At 42.9% G+C, this 16,150-nt stretch overlaps 1 protein-coding gene across 1 annotated transcript in view; it reads left to right on the top strand.

Moving 5' to 3' along the window:
• The first annotated feature begins 3,715 nt into the window (after window positions 1-3,715).
• Window positions 3,716-16,150, top strand: part of LOC112266547 (double-stranded RNA-specific editase 1) — a 61,212-nt gene continuing 48,777 nt past the window's right edge. Inside the window, exons 1-2 of the mRNA XM_024444114.2 lie at window positions 3,716-3,902; window positions 14,069-14,155. The gene's annotated coding sequence lies outside the window, so the exon portion shown is untranslated. The remainder of the gene's footprint in view (window positions 3,903-14,068; window positions 14,156-16,150) is intronic.

The following is a 16,150-nucleotide window of genomic DNA, read 5'->3' as shown; positions in this document are numbered from 1 at the left end:
ATTAATGAGGGAATTGTGCTATATTGAATACAGCACTATGCAGAATGACTCCATCAGCGTTAAAGAAACTACAGTATTCCCATATCCCCATGTCTTTAGTGGATCTGATGGTTAACTAACTAGAAGTGACTGTTAGCCTCAAATGCTCTGTTGTCGGCTGCAGTCTTCAGGACATTGGGGAGTGACTCACCATACACCAGAGTGCAGCTATTATGTGATTCATGCAGGAAGCCAGCGGTGTTGTGTGTGTGTGTGTGTGGTTTGAACACATTTTCCTTGCTCATCAGTGTTTTGGCTGGCTGGCTCCTGTGGAACGTCTTCAGGGCTGTTTGCAGACATGACTAGTCGCTAAGTCGTTCTCCCTCCAGGCAGGTGAGGTGAGTCAGTGAATCTTAGACACACACACACTTATTCTGTAGTCTTTATTTATCTGCCCTTTATTTAGTGATTTAATGTAAATATTGAAACATGCAAATCGGCCTACTGCTTTTCGTAAACAGGATTCACAGAGTACATTCACTGTTCAGTGCAGTGAAGACCTGTCTATAATGAATGACATAGCAGAGCTAGAAAAGTATCACATTTAAGGTATATTGTGATTGTGGCCTGATCATGTCACGTTTGTCGTATAGAGGAGACCAAGGTGCAGCGTGGTAAGCGTACATCTTCTTTAATGAAAGAGAGAACACTGAACAAACTATACAAAACAACAAAACGAACCGTGAAGCTAATATGAAAAGTGCAGAACAAGCAACTAAACATAGAATAAGAACCCACAAACTACCCAAGGAATATGGCTACCTTAATATGGTCCCCAATCAGAGACAACTCTGATTGAGAACCAATCTAGGCAACCATAGACATAAACACCTAGACTACTAAAACCCCTAGACATACAAAAACCCCTAGACAATACAAAAACTAAACAAACCACCCTCGTCACACCCTGACCTAACCAAAATAATAAAGAAAACAAAGATAACTAGGGTCAGGGCGTGACAGATGAACTCTATGTGAAGGAGATGTTTTGCTTGATGTAAATGGTGGTCACACCAGATACTGACTGGTTTTCTGATCCATGCCCCTACCTTTTTTTTTTTTAAGATAAACTACCGTTAAAAAGTTTGGGGTCACTTAGAAATGTCCTATTTTTCCATGAAAACATACCTGAAATTAGTTGCAAAATTAATAGGAAATATAGTAAAGATGTTGACAAGGTTATAAATAAAGATTTTTAATTGAAATAATAGTGTCCTTCAAACTTAGCTTTCATCAAAGAATCCTCCATTTGCAGCCTTGCAGACCTTTGGTATTCTAGTTGTCAATTTGTTGAGGTAATCTGAAGAGATTTCACACCATGCGTCCTGAAGCACCACCCACAAATTGGATTGGCTTCATGTGCACTCACGTACCATAAGGTCAAGCTGCTCCCACAACAGCTCAATAGGGTTGAGATCCGGTGACTGTGCTGGCCACTCCATTATAGACAGAATACCAGCTGACTGCTTCTTCCCTAAATATTTCTGCATAGTTTGGAGCTGTGCTTTGGGTCATTGTCCTGTTGTAGGAGGAAATTGGCTCCAATTAAGCGCCGTCCACATGGCGTTGCAAAATGGCCTTCTTCAAGATCCCTTTTACCCTGTTCAAATCTCCCACTTTACCACCACCAAAGCATCCCCAGACCATCACATTGCCTCCACCATGCTTGACAAATGGCATCAAGCCCTTTTCCAGCATCTTTTCACTTTTTCTGCATCTCAAGAATGTTCTTCTTTGTAATCCGAACACCTCAAACTTAGATTTGTCTGTCCATAACACTTTTTTCCAATCTTCCTCTGTCCAGTGTCTGTGTTCTTTTGCCCATCTTAATCTTTTCTTTTAATTGGCCAGTCTGAGATATGGCTTTTCTTTACAACTCTGCCTAGAAGGCCAGCATCCCAGAGTCGCCTCTTCACAGTTGATGTTGAGACTGGTGTTTTGCTGGTACTTTTTAATGAAGCTGCCAGTTGAGGACTTGTGAGGCATCTGTTTCTCAGACTAGACACTCTACTTGTCCTCTTGCTCAGTTGTGCACCAGGGCCTCCCACTCCTCTTTCTACTCTGGTAGAAATAGCTGGTTAGAGCCAGTTTGCGCTGTTCTGTGAAGGGAGTGGTACACAACGTTGTACGAGATCTTCAGTTTCTTGCCAATTTCTCACATTGTATAGCCTTAATTTCACAGAACAAGAATAGAATGACGAGTTTCAGAAGAAAGTCCTTTGTTTTTGAGCCTGTAATCGAACCCACAAATGCTGATGCTCCAGATACTCAACTAGTCTAAAGAATGCCGGTTTTATTGCTTCTTTAATCAGGACAACAGTTTTCAGCTGTGCAAACATAATTGCAAAGGGTTTTCTAATGATCAATTAGCCTTTTAAAATGATAAACTTGGATTAGCTAACACAACGTGCCATTGGAACACAGGAGTGATGGTTGCTGATAATGGGCCTCTGTACGCCTATGTAGATATTCCATAAAAAAAATCTGCTGTTTCCAGCTACAATAGTCATTTAAAGCATTAACAATGTCTACACTGTATTTCTGATCAATTTGATGTTATTTTAATGGACAAAAAAATGGGTTTACTTTCAAAAACAAGGACATTTCTAAGTGATCCTAAACTTTCCAATGATAGTGTATCTGTGTCCAACAGATGCATATCTGTATTCCCAGTCAAGTGAAATCCATAGATAAGATACATTTTTTTCAATTGACTGATTTCCTTTATATGAACTGTAACTCTGTAAAGTCTTTCAAATTGATACCTTTGTATTTTTGTTCAGTATACAATCATTTATGCCTGATCTCTTCAAAGATAGTCAATTATTATAAAGAAGTGTAGTGTTTCACTTAAATTAAACTGAAATAAAATGAAGGTCAAAAACTCTGTTTTATTCAGTGTCACTGTTTAGGAGACTTGCTTCACAGTACTAAATGTTCGATTCATGAGTGGATGACAGATACAGTATTTGGGAGATTATGAGGAGGGAAGGGAATTTTGCCATTTTGCGCATGTGCCTACATGACTGAGAGGATGCCTCACTTAAAAATGATGTTGAACCGTAATTAAGATTAACACAGCCATGGCAATGGAATAAATATTTGTGCCTTGGAAGTTCTTGACATTGAAGGACTTCATACAAAAATTCAGGACGTTGACTATTAACTATTTAACAGTCTGTTACCACTTTTTTTTCCAGCCAGGGAATAATGGTCCCAATTAATGGAGCATTCATACCTTTTATGAGGCTCTGGGCAAATTGGCTCTGATAAACCATTTCATGCCTCAGAATATACATAGGTAATTGTCTATGCTCTTATGAATGCTTTATATATGATGACTTTGCTGATAAATTATTTGTGAAGCATGTATGTATAGTGCATAAAGCCTTTATCAATGATCTATACAGACATTTAATATCAGAATAATTTAAATAGTTACACGTTTGAAAACAGTCAGTGATGAGGATGATTGTGTCCAATCGCCGTGCGCAATTCACTTGTCAAAGTTCACCAATCTTGTCCAATTTATTCGTATCCACCTATTTTCTCTTATCCAATCCGGACACGCATCGTCTGACTTGTGTCCAATAAGGAAGCAACAGCATCGCTCCAACATTTCCTTATCCAATGAAGTCGGTGCTTCTCTTAATTTTTATTTCTGGCTGCGTAGATTTTTTTTTTGCCTGCCAAGTTTCGTTGCGGTCCATCACCATTGTTGTGCTCAGTGGGATTCAGCGTAAGCGCGTCTGGACACACATCACCCGTCAAGTGTCTAGTGAGCAGGTTTTGACAGAGGACGAGGGACTGTAGATTGAGCAAGCTGTGTGAGGAACAATTCCTTTCTGGTTGCCCCAGAAACTGTAAGTACCGGCGTCTTATATGATGTATTGCATACGAGATCAGTCATGTTTTATTATATTATCCTACGTAGGCTATAGTTTACGGTCTACATGTCTGTTCAAATAGCCATTCTGGTGAATTGCAGTAGCCTAGGCTACACGCTTTGTTTATATTAATGTCCTTTAATAAATTGCATACCCCCCCAAAAAAAAACGGTGTGTATTTTGGATTTCACATCGCATGCAGTGTTAAGGTAGTTATTCCCATCACGACAGAGATAGCATTCCCTAGCATCACCATGGTGATCATTAGGCCTATATTCCAAATAAAATAACTGATATTAGGCCTATTAGAAACTTTCAGTCAAATCTCCGTGATCATGGGATGGTTTAATTTTATTTGAAAGGAACCTTGCGACACCTCTTCACCGCATAACAGTTCTCTGATACCTCTGAGAAGAGGTCACGATTATTAGGCTAAATGGAAATTGCGTTTGTAGTTTGACTTTCCATAAGGGCAGGTGTGGACAAGGGCATTCAAGTTGACATGTTCCTAAATAGGCCACAGTGCTGTATACATCCACGACTAGGACGCTATGGCAATGTTACTGGGGGAAAACATATTTTGTCACACATACACCAAATAGGTGCAGTGAAATGTGTTGTTTTACAGGTCAGCCATAGTAGTATGGCACCCCTGGAGCACATTATGTTTTTGTGCCTTGCTCAAGGGCACACCGGCAGATGTTTCACCTTGTAGCAATGGGAATTCAAACCAGCGACCTTTCTGTTACTGGCCCAACACTAACTGCTAGGCTACAAGCTGTCCTGTAGCCTGAAAGTGATTGCTGTCCTTTAGAAAGAATCACTAAACATATATAAAATGTGTTATTACTAATGTAGGCTATAGCAAGTATAACTCTGCTGAATGCCTCTTCTCTTTGGTCCAGGAGTTTTTGTTGTTGATTCAAACACTTTTCTTGTCTGTTATTTAAACGTTTTTTTTTATTTCATTCCCTATTAAGTTCAATGTTTAGTACATTGAAATGAATCTATTACACTTTCTCCAATTTTCTTTCATCAAAAAACATGATTGGCTCGTCTTGGTTTAAAGTAGGAAATGAAGACATTACATACGGTAAATAGTTTCACAGCGCCACACTCCAAACAAAGCACCAGTGGACAAAAATTGTATGTGTTCTCAATCAGTCAACCTATTGGCCTTTTGATGGTTAGTGGCTAATGCCTAGGGCTCCAAACATCCTCAATTGACTTATTTGGTGTTTCAATGTGTTACCAAGGTCAGTGCTCTATGCAAACTTTGTGCGTTTATAAACCTGGTTTGAGTCTCTGGTTGTTGTGTAGACTAGTTAGATAGCTTTTATTCTTGCTTTTGTTAAATTGCGTCTTTGATCCTTTATCGTTTCGGTAATGAGATGTATCTTTGTTTTACGTCCATAGACCTTTTATGGGGTTTTCACTTTGAGCGTAAATATGATCTTTTGATGAATAGTACTGAGATCACAGATCACTGGAAACAATGCCATCAAAGATGTTTGTGATAAAATATATTTAAAAAAAATGGTAATTGATAAAATTCTTTAATTTATTCATCTTGGTTTATTGTAGATTGAAGTTGTATTTCATTTTATATTTTTTATTTTGATAGGGAGTAATGCTGAGACCAAGGTCTCTTTTACAGATGAGCCCTCTATACACATCAATATACACTATACACATCAATATACACATCCATATTAACATCAATGCACGAAAAGCAAAACACAAATCATAGAAAACAAACAAATTCTTCATTAAAAAGGCCCACAATCAGCCTTTTGAATTACACTAGAGGCACAAATTCATAACAATTTTGAGAGACTTGGAGATTTGAACGTTTGAATATATATATATATATATATATATATATTAGAGAATATAGACTACCTATTGTAGTTTGAAAACATGTTTTGAAAAGTGCTCAAGCTCTCCATCGATAGGCACAGACATGGCCAGCTAAAAGTCCCCTCCACCTACAATCGAGAGGCCTTTTCTATGATTCTATAAGCCCCTTCAAAGCATACTAGTGGCAACAAATGAGTGATTTTAGAGGAGAAGGATTCTTTGGACAAGTAGGGATTAGGGGAGGGGAGAGTGTAGTCAGAACTAGAGGTTATGGATTTGAGGGGAACTTGTTGTGAAGCCTCTCCATCACTTAATGTGTCTCTCTGACCTTTAACCTCCGTAGTAAGCCATTTCTAGTCCTCATCATTATTATGAGACTATCCCCAATATGGGGACCTGCTACTGTGCTGTATAAAACCTTTTTATGGAACAGAAATGGAGGAGAAATGATTATTCACGTTGCTGGACAATTGTGCGATTGTTAGGGAGACAACGATACATTTGTCATGTATGGTGTTATTTGTTGACGCCCCGATAATGCAGAACACAGGTAGGTATTTACAGCTTATAGACCCCGGCTTTTATACAGTCAATTCATTAAGTCTCCATTAGTGCTGGGAATACCCAGGGACCTCGCGATACGATATTATCACGATATTCACAGTATGTGCCGATAAGATATGTATCGCAACTCTCACGATTCTACGTGTTGTAATTTGATTGTGATTTGATGCTCCAAACATATTGCTCACCATATGTCTGCTGCAGAGGGACAAGAGAGAGAGCCATGACAAAATGTGTTTTGATCAGTCATGGAAATAAAAGTCCTGAAAACAAATGGGCTCTCTATTTTGAAAGAAGAAGGGGAACAAGCTACGCTGGAGTTTTGGTGCAGGTGCAGCAAACTAGCACAAAAAATGACATTAAGGTATTGTCAAAACGCTAAGATACATCATCAAAAAGAATACCCCCCCCCCCACACATCACTAGTCCCCATTAACTGATTATAATGCACTGCAGCATTTGTAATTCTCTGGGCGTAATGTAGATTTCCTCTTTATGTCCTGGCATGATCTCATGTCAAATGGATAAAGGCTGTGTTGTGTGCCGGAGAAAATACACAACTACTGGTCAAACGGCTGAAGCATTGCGTGAGGACATGGAATGATAACAGGGTGTGTTTTTCATGCGGTCCTTGGGACCATTTTGCTGAAGTCATTGATGTATTTGTAGCTGTCGAGAGTGAGGCGACTTGGGGCTTTTTTATTTAGGCAAGTCAGCTCATTGTAACCTTTCAACAGTCTTGCTGATTTGAGGGTGAGGCCAGGCATGGCAGACGCACGTTAATGGACGGACACGCACGCACACACACACACACACACACACACACACACACACACACACACAGCAGCGAGCAGTAAAATGTGATGAAGAAGAAAAGCTGTGTTGTTTTCCACCCTGTCACTCGTTGTGACATTTAAATGGCAGGAAATGATTTGTGAGAACAGAACAGTGAATCCTTTGTAATTACTGATAAGAGCTGGGGTTTTGTGCAAAGGAAAATACTTGGATCCATTTTTTTTGGGGGATCTAGGCCATGGGCTATGACTATGAATTTCAACGTGGTCATGTTTCTCAGCATCATGCCACAGTGTTGTAGGCTTCTTCCAATCATTTCTCATTGTGTTTTGTTGGGATTTAAGGCAACATTCACTCTTTCATTGTTGTACACTGTTAATAATTTAATATGTCATACTACTAGAATCAGGGTGACTTGTTTTCTCTCCATTTGATTGTAATTGGGGATTTGTGTGTGTGGGTGGGTGTGAGTTAGTGTTGGTGACAACAACAGATCTGTTGTAAAGGAATCAATTTAAGCCTCATGAAGATTAGTGTCGCTTGTTAGCATATTAGCCTGTCTGCCTTGTTTTACAGTCGTAATATTGTACAAGTAGAGTTGCTTATCTGCAGGGCTGTACTGTGCGGTTCTACAGCATGGCTCACTGCCTCTTTCTATAACGAATCAAATGTCCCTCCCTCCATTATACCGTCTTGCCAATTCAATTTAAGGGCTTTATTAGCATGGGAAGCAAATGTCTACATTGCCAAAGCAAGTGAAATAGATAATAAAAAATTAACTGTAAACATTACACTTACAAATGTTCCAAAAGAATAAAGACGTTTCAAATGTCATATTATGTATATATACAGTTTGTAATGCAAATAGTTAAAGTACAAAAGGCTCTTCACTTGAGAGCCAGGTCTGCCTTCGGCAGCCTTTCTCAATAGCAAGGCTATGCTCGCTGAGTCTGGACATTTCCTTAATTTTGGGTCAGTCACAGTGGTCAGGTATTCTGCCACAGTGTACTCTCTGTTTAGGGCCAAATAGCATTCTAGTTTGCTCTGTTTTTTTGTAAATTCTTTCCAATTTGTCAAGTAATTTTATTTTTGTTTTCTCATGATTTGGTTGGGTCTAAATGTGTTGCTGTCCTGGGGCTTTGTGGGGTCTATTTGTGTTTGTGAACAGAGCCCCAGGACCAGCTTGCTCAGGGGGCTCTTCTCCAGGTTAATTTCTCCATCTATCCTCCCCCCTCTCTCTCTCCTCCCCCTCTCTCTCTCCTCCTCTGTCTCTCACTACTCCCCCTCTCCTCCTCTCTCTCTAGCTATCTATCCCCCTCTCTCTCTCCTCCTCTGTCTGTCTCGCTCTACTCCCCCTCCTCCTCCTCTCTCTCTAGCTATCTATCCCCCCTCTCCCTCCTCCCCTCTCTCTATCTCTCTCTCTCTCTCTCTCTCTAGCTAGCTATGTAGGGGCAGCAGGTAGCCTAGTGGTTAGAGTGTTGGGCCAGTAACACAAAATGTTGCTGGATCAAATCCCTGAGCTGATAAGGTAAAAAATATTTTGTTCTGCTCCTGAACAAGGTAGTTAACCCACTGGTCCCCAGTAGGCCGTCATTGTAAATAAGAATTTGTTCTATCCTAAATCTATGCTCTCTCTATATCTCTCTATCTCTATCCTCCAAGCTCTCTCTCTTTATCTATCCTCCTCTCCCTTTTCTCCGATAAACACCATCACTTGCCACTGCAAAGAGAGAATGCCATCACTTCACTTATTAAAAGTGATAGTGGCCACTTCGTTCTATTGCTATCTGTGGAATATCTATGATCGTATATGGCTGCCATGTTAACAGGTTATGAGAGGAAGGTACACCAACATTGATGGCTAAACGAATGGCAAATAAGATGTATTTAACAGATGCCCATTGTGTGACATTTTAGTAGAGTTTTTCTAAAATGACCAACTGGCTAGTCTAACAATGTATCATCAGTGCTGTGGACGGTGGACTAGACAGAGCTTGAGACGGGGTGATCATATAACCCTCAGGACAGGAGCAGTGTAGACCTCCCAACCTCTTGCCCTTCACCAGAAAGTTTCTCCCCACTGCAGCAAAGAAAAGAGCGGTGCTTTTGTCCCTTCCCAGCCCTTGGACTCTCAGCCTTATCGTCAACATAACACAGCCTCTCACAGCCTTTTATCCCTCCCTGAGCTTCTGTCCAGTGTCCTCTCTCACCTTTCTAGTTTAACTCAAGTCCCTCTTCACATACATGTAGGCCTAGCTAGGGGTTCTAGCTACGGGTACTAGCTACGGGTACTAGCTATGGGTACTAGCTACAGGTACTAGCTACGGGTACTAGCTACGGGTACTGGCTACGGGTACTAGCTACGGGTACGGGCAATGGTACTAGCTACGGGTACTAGCTACTGGTACTAGCTATGGGTACTGGCTACTGGTACTAGCTACGGGTACTGGGTACTGGCTACGGGTACTGGCTACGGGTACTGGCTACGGGTACTGGCTATGGGTACTAGCTACAGGTACTAGCTATGGGTACTAGCTACGGGTACTGGCTACGGGTACTAGCTACGGGTACTGGCAATGGGTACTAGCTACGGGTACTAGCTACTGGTACTAGCTATGGGTACTGGCTACTGGTACTAGCTACGGGTACTGGGTACTGGCTACGGGTACTGGCTACGGGTACTGGCTACGGGTACTAGCTACGGGTACTAGCTACGGGTACTAGCTACGGGTACTAGCTACGGGTACTGGCTACGGGTACTGGCTACGGGTACTGGCAATGGGTACTAGCTACGGGTACTAGCAACTGGTACTAGCTATGGGTACTGGCTACTGGTACTAGCTATGGGTACTGGGTACTGGCTACGGGTACTGGCTACGGGTACTAGCTACAGGTACTAGCTACTGGTACTAGCTACGGGTACTGGGTACTGGCTACGGGTACTGGCTATGGGTACTAGCTACAGGTACTAGCTATGGGTACTAGCTACAGGTACTAGCTACGGGTGCTCAATGGGCAAAATGTTTCAAATCAAATGTTATTGGTCACGCACATATTTAGCAGATATTATTGCTGGTGTAGTGAAATGCTTTTTTTTTCATACCGTCTAGATTACTGAAAGGCAAAATTAAACCAATATGCAAATATTCCTGTTTGTATTATTCAGTTTATATTCCAAACAAACTGCTTCGCTATTCCGGTACCCTTGACTTCATTAACTTGCTAATAGGGAGCGAGGGCTCTTCTCTATTTGAGGCAATCACACAGAGGAACGACGCAGGCGCAGAGCTACGGACTGACTGACTGACTGACGGCTGAGTTGATCCAGTAATTCTCTGCCAGGCTACACAGCTCGTGGGTCATTTTAAAAAGAAGTTGAATTTCAAGTACCTTGAAAATATTCTACCGGAAATGACTGAAAAACACTTCGATCCACAAGGACGATTTGATCATTATGTGAGTGATCGTTATGTGAGTGATGATTATGTGAGTGATGATTTATGTGAGTGATGATTATGTGAGTGATGATTATGTGAGTGATGATTATGTGAGTGATCGTTATGTGAGTGATGATTTATGTGAGTGCCTGGTGAAAAAAAAGTTGAATAATAGAAGTCACTGTGTAGTACGTAGTTGTCCAATGTTCTCCTCTTGGTTGAGGACTGGAGTTACTGCCGACAGTCACCAGCTCGCTTGGGTTTCGGAGGCCTTTCTCCGAAGACCGGCTGTGGTCCCACTCTTCCCTCCCGCTCTCTCTCTCTCTCTCTCTCTCCATTCCACCTTCATCTCTCTCCAACACTCGAATCAACCCGGGGAACAAAGGACACTGGTTCATTACTAGACTCCTAAATGTTATCCCTGCCTGCTGGAGATGCTTGGCCCAGAGCCAAGAAACCACAGGATGCCTTTAATGCTGTTTCAATAGACAGAATCCCCCTGTACCTCTCATTTGACCACCGCGGTTATTACCAAACCAGCACCTGCTACAGACAACAAATAGCATGATGTCAGTACGTCGTCACAGTCGTTTAGTGAGCGAACATAGGCTCGACGTTATTCCTTTCACGCCGTTGTCGTTTTTGTCTTGGGGGGGACTAATTTGTTCCGTTTCAAGATCATGCATGCATAATCTGACCACCTTCACGTAATGAGACAAGCAAATGAGTGTCCTGCGTCACCTCTTCCCTCCTCCCCACCTGTAACACGGAGCCGGTGCTGCTCACTTCCTGTCTGTCCCCCTGTGTTATTGTTCTATCACAGGGGTCGTGCCCGCGTCTGTAATATGGTGCTGTGGTCCGTTAATGATTCATAACCGGTCTCTTTAATAGAGATAGTGAACAGGCCGGAAGAGTGTGTGTGTGTGTGTGTGTGTGTGTCTCTCTCTCTCTCTTTTTCTATTTCTCGCTCTCTTTCTCTCCCTTTCTCTCTCTCCTGTCTCCATCCCTATCCTCTCTCTCTCTCCCTTCCTCTCTCTCTCCTGTCTCTCTCTCTCTCTCTCTCTCTCTCTCTCTCTCTTTCTCTTTCTCTCTCTACCTCTCCGTAGCGCTGACTGAGAAGATTAAGTATTATAGGCTAGCCCAGCCGGATCCTCTGTGACACGGGGAGAGCGATGGCCTCCTGTTCTGTACAGATCCCTCACAGCTGCCCCTGCACTTGTAGCCATTCAGCCTCAATGAATTATATATTATGTTGGGCTGGTATTAATAAGGCCTTTGAGTCTGTAGCAGGCAGCTTGTCTGGCCCCCCTGTTTCAAACAGACAGTGTATGGTATCAGAGGACATGTTGGTTGATGTATCCCAATTACAGGGAGATGAATGGCTGATAAGACACCACTGTCTACACTCTTTGAAAAAAGGGTTCCAAAAGGGTTCTTCGGCTGTCCCCGTAGGAGAACCATTTTTGGTTCCAGGGAGAACCCTTTTTGGTTCCAGGTAGAACCCTTTTGGGTTCCACGTAGAACCCTCCGTTCAAAGGGTCCAACATGGAACCTAAAAGGGTTCTACCTGGAACCAAAAGAGTTCTTCAAAATGGTTCTCCTATGAGGTCAGCCGAAGAACCCTTTTAGGTTCCAGATAGCACCTTTTGTTCTAAGAGTGAACCTCTGAGACTGGTTCCGCTTGAGGTTTCTTCCTTCTAGGGAGTTCTTCCTTGCCTGCCGCTGTGCTAGTGCAGGGCTACATCCATCATGCTCAAATAGAGAGCGGTGCAGAGATGTAGGTCACTGTGACCAGGACTGTACCGTGGGACTGGTGCAGTGTCGTCACCGCTGCAGGTCAGGTGCAGTGCAGTGCAGAGCCAGGTCAGGTTGAGTGCTCAGCTGGCGGTGCTGTTTCCTGGGAGGGAATCAGCCAGGATACCCCATACCTCCACCATATATCCACAGAGGGTGAATGACTGACACAGTAGCACTACCCGAAAAGTTAGGCAACGCCCTCTCATTTGGCAACCGACGCAGTAGAGATAATAAACAACAATCAACGTTTGGACAGCGAAGCTGCCATCATCAGGGTTTCGTCACGGTCACATTACCAGCCAGATGTGTCTCTGATTGGGCTTGCTGCTCAACAAGATAGAACATCGGTCTTTTGTTTGCCGCTAGTCTGACCCGTCAGTGCTGTACCGGTGCCGGGCATCACGTCGGCAAAGAGAGTAGTAGACCCACTGGACTTGGTGATTGTGTGTCTGTCTTTGTGGTTGCTGTTATGTCCATCAAATCCTAATCTGGTCCTGGAAGCCAGTTCCACTGCTTTTTAAAAAATTCATCCCCTCTAATGGGGGACTCATTTAGACCTGGGACACCAGGTTCTGTGCAATTTCATTATCAGGTAGAACAGAAAACCGCTTTTATTTGTCTTAAAAGGGTCCGTGTTGTCTTTTGAGGCAGGCGAGAATAAGCTACGAGGGTAGCATCATGTCTGATTCTCTGTAAAAACGGTCGTGGTTTCTTGCATCAAACAGCACAACAATATTTTCAGTCACTTCCTTGTCTGAAGGACAAGTGGATAAAACAGGTTCACGTCAAGCCCTCCATGTTTTTTTTTCTTTTCTTCAAAAGTCTCATGGAGTGTAGGCCTACATTGAACACCACACATTGGCTGCTACTGTAGACTGAATGATAGATTAGCTATTTCCAAGTTATGGGAAGAATTTTCTCCATTGTTTTTGATGGTAGGCCACTCTGGTAGGCCTACATTAGGATCAGATAGCCACAGTAGCCAACTTGGCCACTGTCAAAACTGTGACTTAAAAGCGGGTATAGCCTCAGTGTTCACAGTAAGCACACACTGGAATTTGCACAACGTTTAAGTTTGAGCTCAGTAGACCTGAAATATGCTCAGTGCCGAAGAAATTTAGAGGGAACATTGACATGAGAGTGTCAATCCTGTCTAAATTGGTTATTTTAGTCCCACTCTACAGACCTGCACTCTCCCTAGTCCCTCCCTTGAGGGGGATGTGAAGTGGCCAGCAGAGTTATCAGAGTATTAGCCTGGCACTATTCTCTCATTACCATGCCCTACTTTACCCATCTGTATTAAAACCCTCTTTGACAAACTGAGCTGAGTGAGCCTGGCCACCATGCTTAAGGGCATTACAGGCGACGGAGGTTCTACCCAGCAACCCCATTGTTCTCTGAGTTCTCATACAGATGTAGGATCTTAATTTGATCACTCTTTTTTTGCTGAGAATTTTCCTGCAGCAGGAAATGCAAACTTGCCCGAACGAAAAATGTTATCAACCCCTACAATAAATGTCAATTTGCTATAATTCACATAATAATTCACATTTCCTGTTGCTGCAGGATTAGTTTCCTGCTGTAGCAAACTGGCTCAAATTAAGATCCTACATTTGTATAGGTCAGAGGCTCTAGTTTAGCTGGCTACTAACGCCGTTAACTTAACATTGCTGTGTTGCTCTTTTACAGGGATGAACTGAACTGGCAGAACAGTGAGTAAACTGATTGATGACTCTTGACCCTGAACTACTTCCTGCTTGTCTTCTCCAATATACTGTGAGTAGCTAAGATATCATCTGTGGCTTTATGAAGGCTTTTCAGAACATAAAAATCAAATTTATAACCGACAGTTATTATCTCTGGTTCAGACTGTGAGAGTCTGAGAGTAAGATACTGTAGCAGTAAGATAGAATGGTGTTTGCTTGGAGCTGCTTAGTTCTAGTTAAATGTCTGTGGCAAATGCATACATTTCAGAATGGAGTTCTGTAATTCCATTGTAATTCAACACTCATTGAATAATTGTTGAGGATCTGTTGAATGAGATCGCTTTCCTGTGATGAAGTGAAGAAATCCCTGCTTTTTGGTTTATGAGAATGTGCCGTCACACAGGGGTTACTTTGGTGATGGATTATTTAGACAAATCCGTTGTTGTCTTTGCCCCCTTAGACATGGCACATTTGGAAGAGTCTAAATACCCTGTTTCTCAGTGTTTACACCTCTTAGTAAATCTTCGTGGGTGGCTCTGTACCCTCCTATAGACGTTTATCTGGTACCACTGTGGTTCAGTACCAGGCTGAAGGCACCACGAGGGGCCCCCCACGTGACCAGAGTTCCTCTACTTAGACACAGGGTCCTTGAGGGCTACCAGTGCCCAGAGCAGCCTCGTGTCCCGGTCCCCTTAGTCAGACCAGTGGGACTCAGATGAGAGGGGGAATAAGACACATGACGGGGTAGCGTGCAGCGCTGCTCTGCCCTGTTGGAGAATGCTAGACTTGCTGAGTCAAACACCCCGTGTCCCCCTGCCCTCGACCTCCCTGCCCCGATTTGGATGGCGCTGAGTCATTGCGCCGCACCCCTAGCCCTCTGGCGGGAGGAAGGGAAGGAGGGAGGGAAGGAGTTTTCGTGTGCGCTGTGTGGCGTTACTCAGTGGTGGCCTGGGTAGAGTCATTATTCTCCACCAACACGCTAACCTGACCGGTCACATTCTTCCGCTGGCTCTGTCCCCCAGCTGAAAACGTTGCAGTACAACAAAGGGACTTAGCCTAATGACGCGGCTGTGAGTTATGAGTCCTCTGAATGTCATTTCGGGTAAAGCATCTAGTTAAAACTAATAACCGAATTCTATAGTGCAGTAATGTAACCGTAGTTGCTAAGACAAACTGTTTTACAAAAGTAGCAATTTGCTTACTGCACATTTCGGTGTCCCTGACAGTCATCCTCTAAGAGTGTTGATAGCCTTCTTTAACTGTATGAGGCTAGAAATCTGAGCAAGTCAGCAACCATCCATAGCAGGTTTTGCTTCACTGCACGTTTTTCTCCCTTCCTGGTGAGAATTGTGATGAGTGTGAAACAGCTCGACAGCCTAAGTGCTGTGCTTAACTGCCTATGAAACGTATTTCATCTTCCGAGGTGTGGATTCTCATTTGAATTAGGCTACTGTCACAATAACTCAAGGCTATTGGGTGTAAGAACAGGAAGTGCCTCAGGCATCCTTGTGTCAAAGCCACTGATTGGCTGACCAATATGACTAATATAGGCCTACACAGTCATTAGTAATAAAGTTCTCTGCTGTCTACAATCATTAGTTTATCCTTCTATTCAGGTTGGTTATTGAAAAAAACTGATAGCAGGAGCTCAACCGAGCGGTTGGCTTCAGATGCCATCCCCCGCTAGTACTTAATGCTGATTGTTAAGGTCCTGACTCAATACAGGCTGTCCGGCGAGAATAGTACGGATGCTTCACAGTTTTATCTTCGTCACCATCACACATACAGTGGCAAGAAAAATAATGTGAACCCTTTGGAATTACCTGGACTTCTGTATAAATTGATCTTCATCTAAGTCACAACAATAGACAAACACAGTCTGCTTGAACTGATAAGACACAATCAATTATACATTTTCACATCTTTATTGAACACACCGTGTAAACATTCACAGTGCAGGGTGGGAAAAGTATGTGAACCCACTGGCCGAGCGCAGTGCACGCTAACCAAGGTTGCCAGGTGCACGGTGTTTCCTCCGACACATTGGTGCGGCTGGCTTCCGGGT

This window comes from Oncorhynchus tshawytscha, linkage group LG14 (assembly GCF_018296145.1).
Source record: "Oncorhynchus tshawytscha isolate Ot180627B linkage group LG14, Otsh_v2.0, whole genome shotgun sequence".
Classification (NCBI taxonomy): Eukaryota; Metazoa; Chordata; class Actinopteri; order Salmoniformes; family Salmonidae; genus Oncorhynchus; species Oncorhynchus tshawytscha.
The sequence above is the reverse complement of the archived record's forward strand: the minus strand, read 5'-3'. Positions and strand labels throughout refer to the sequence as shown.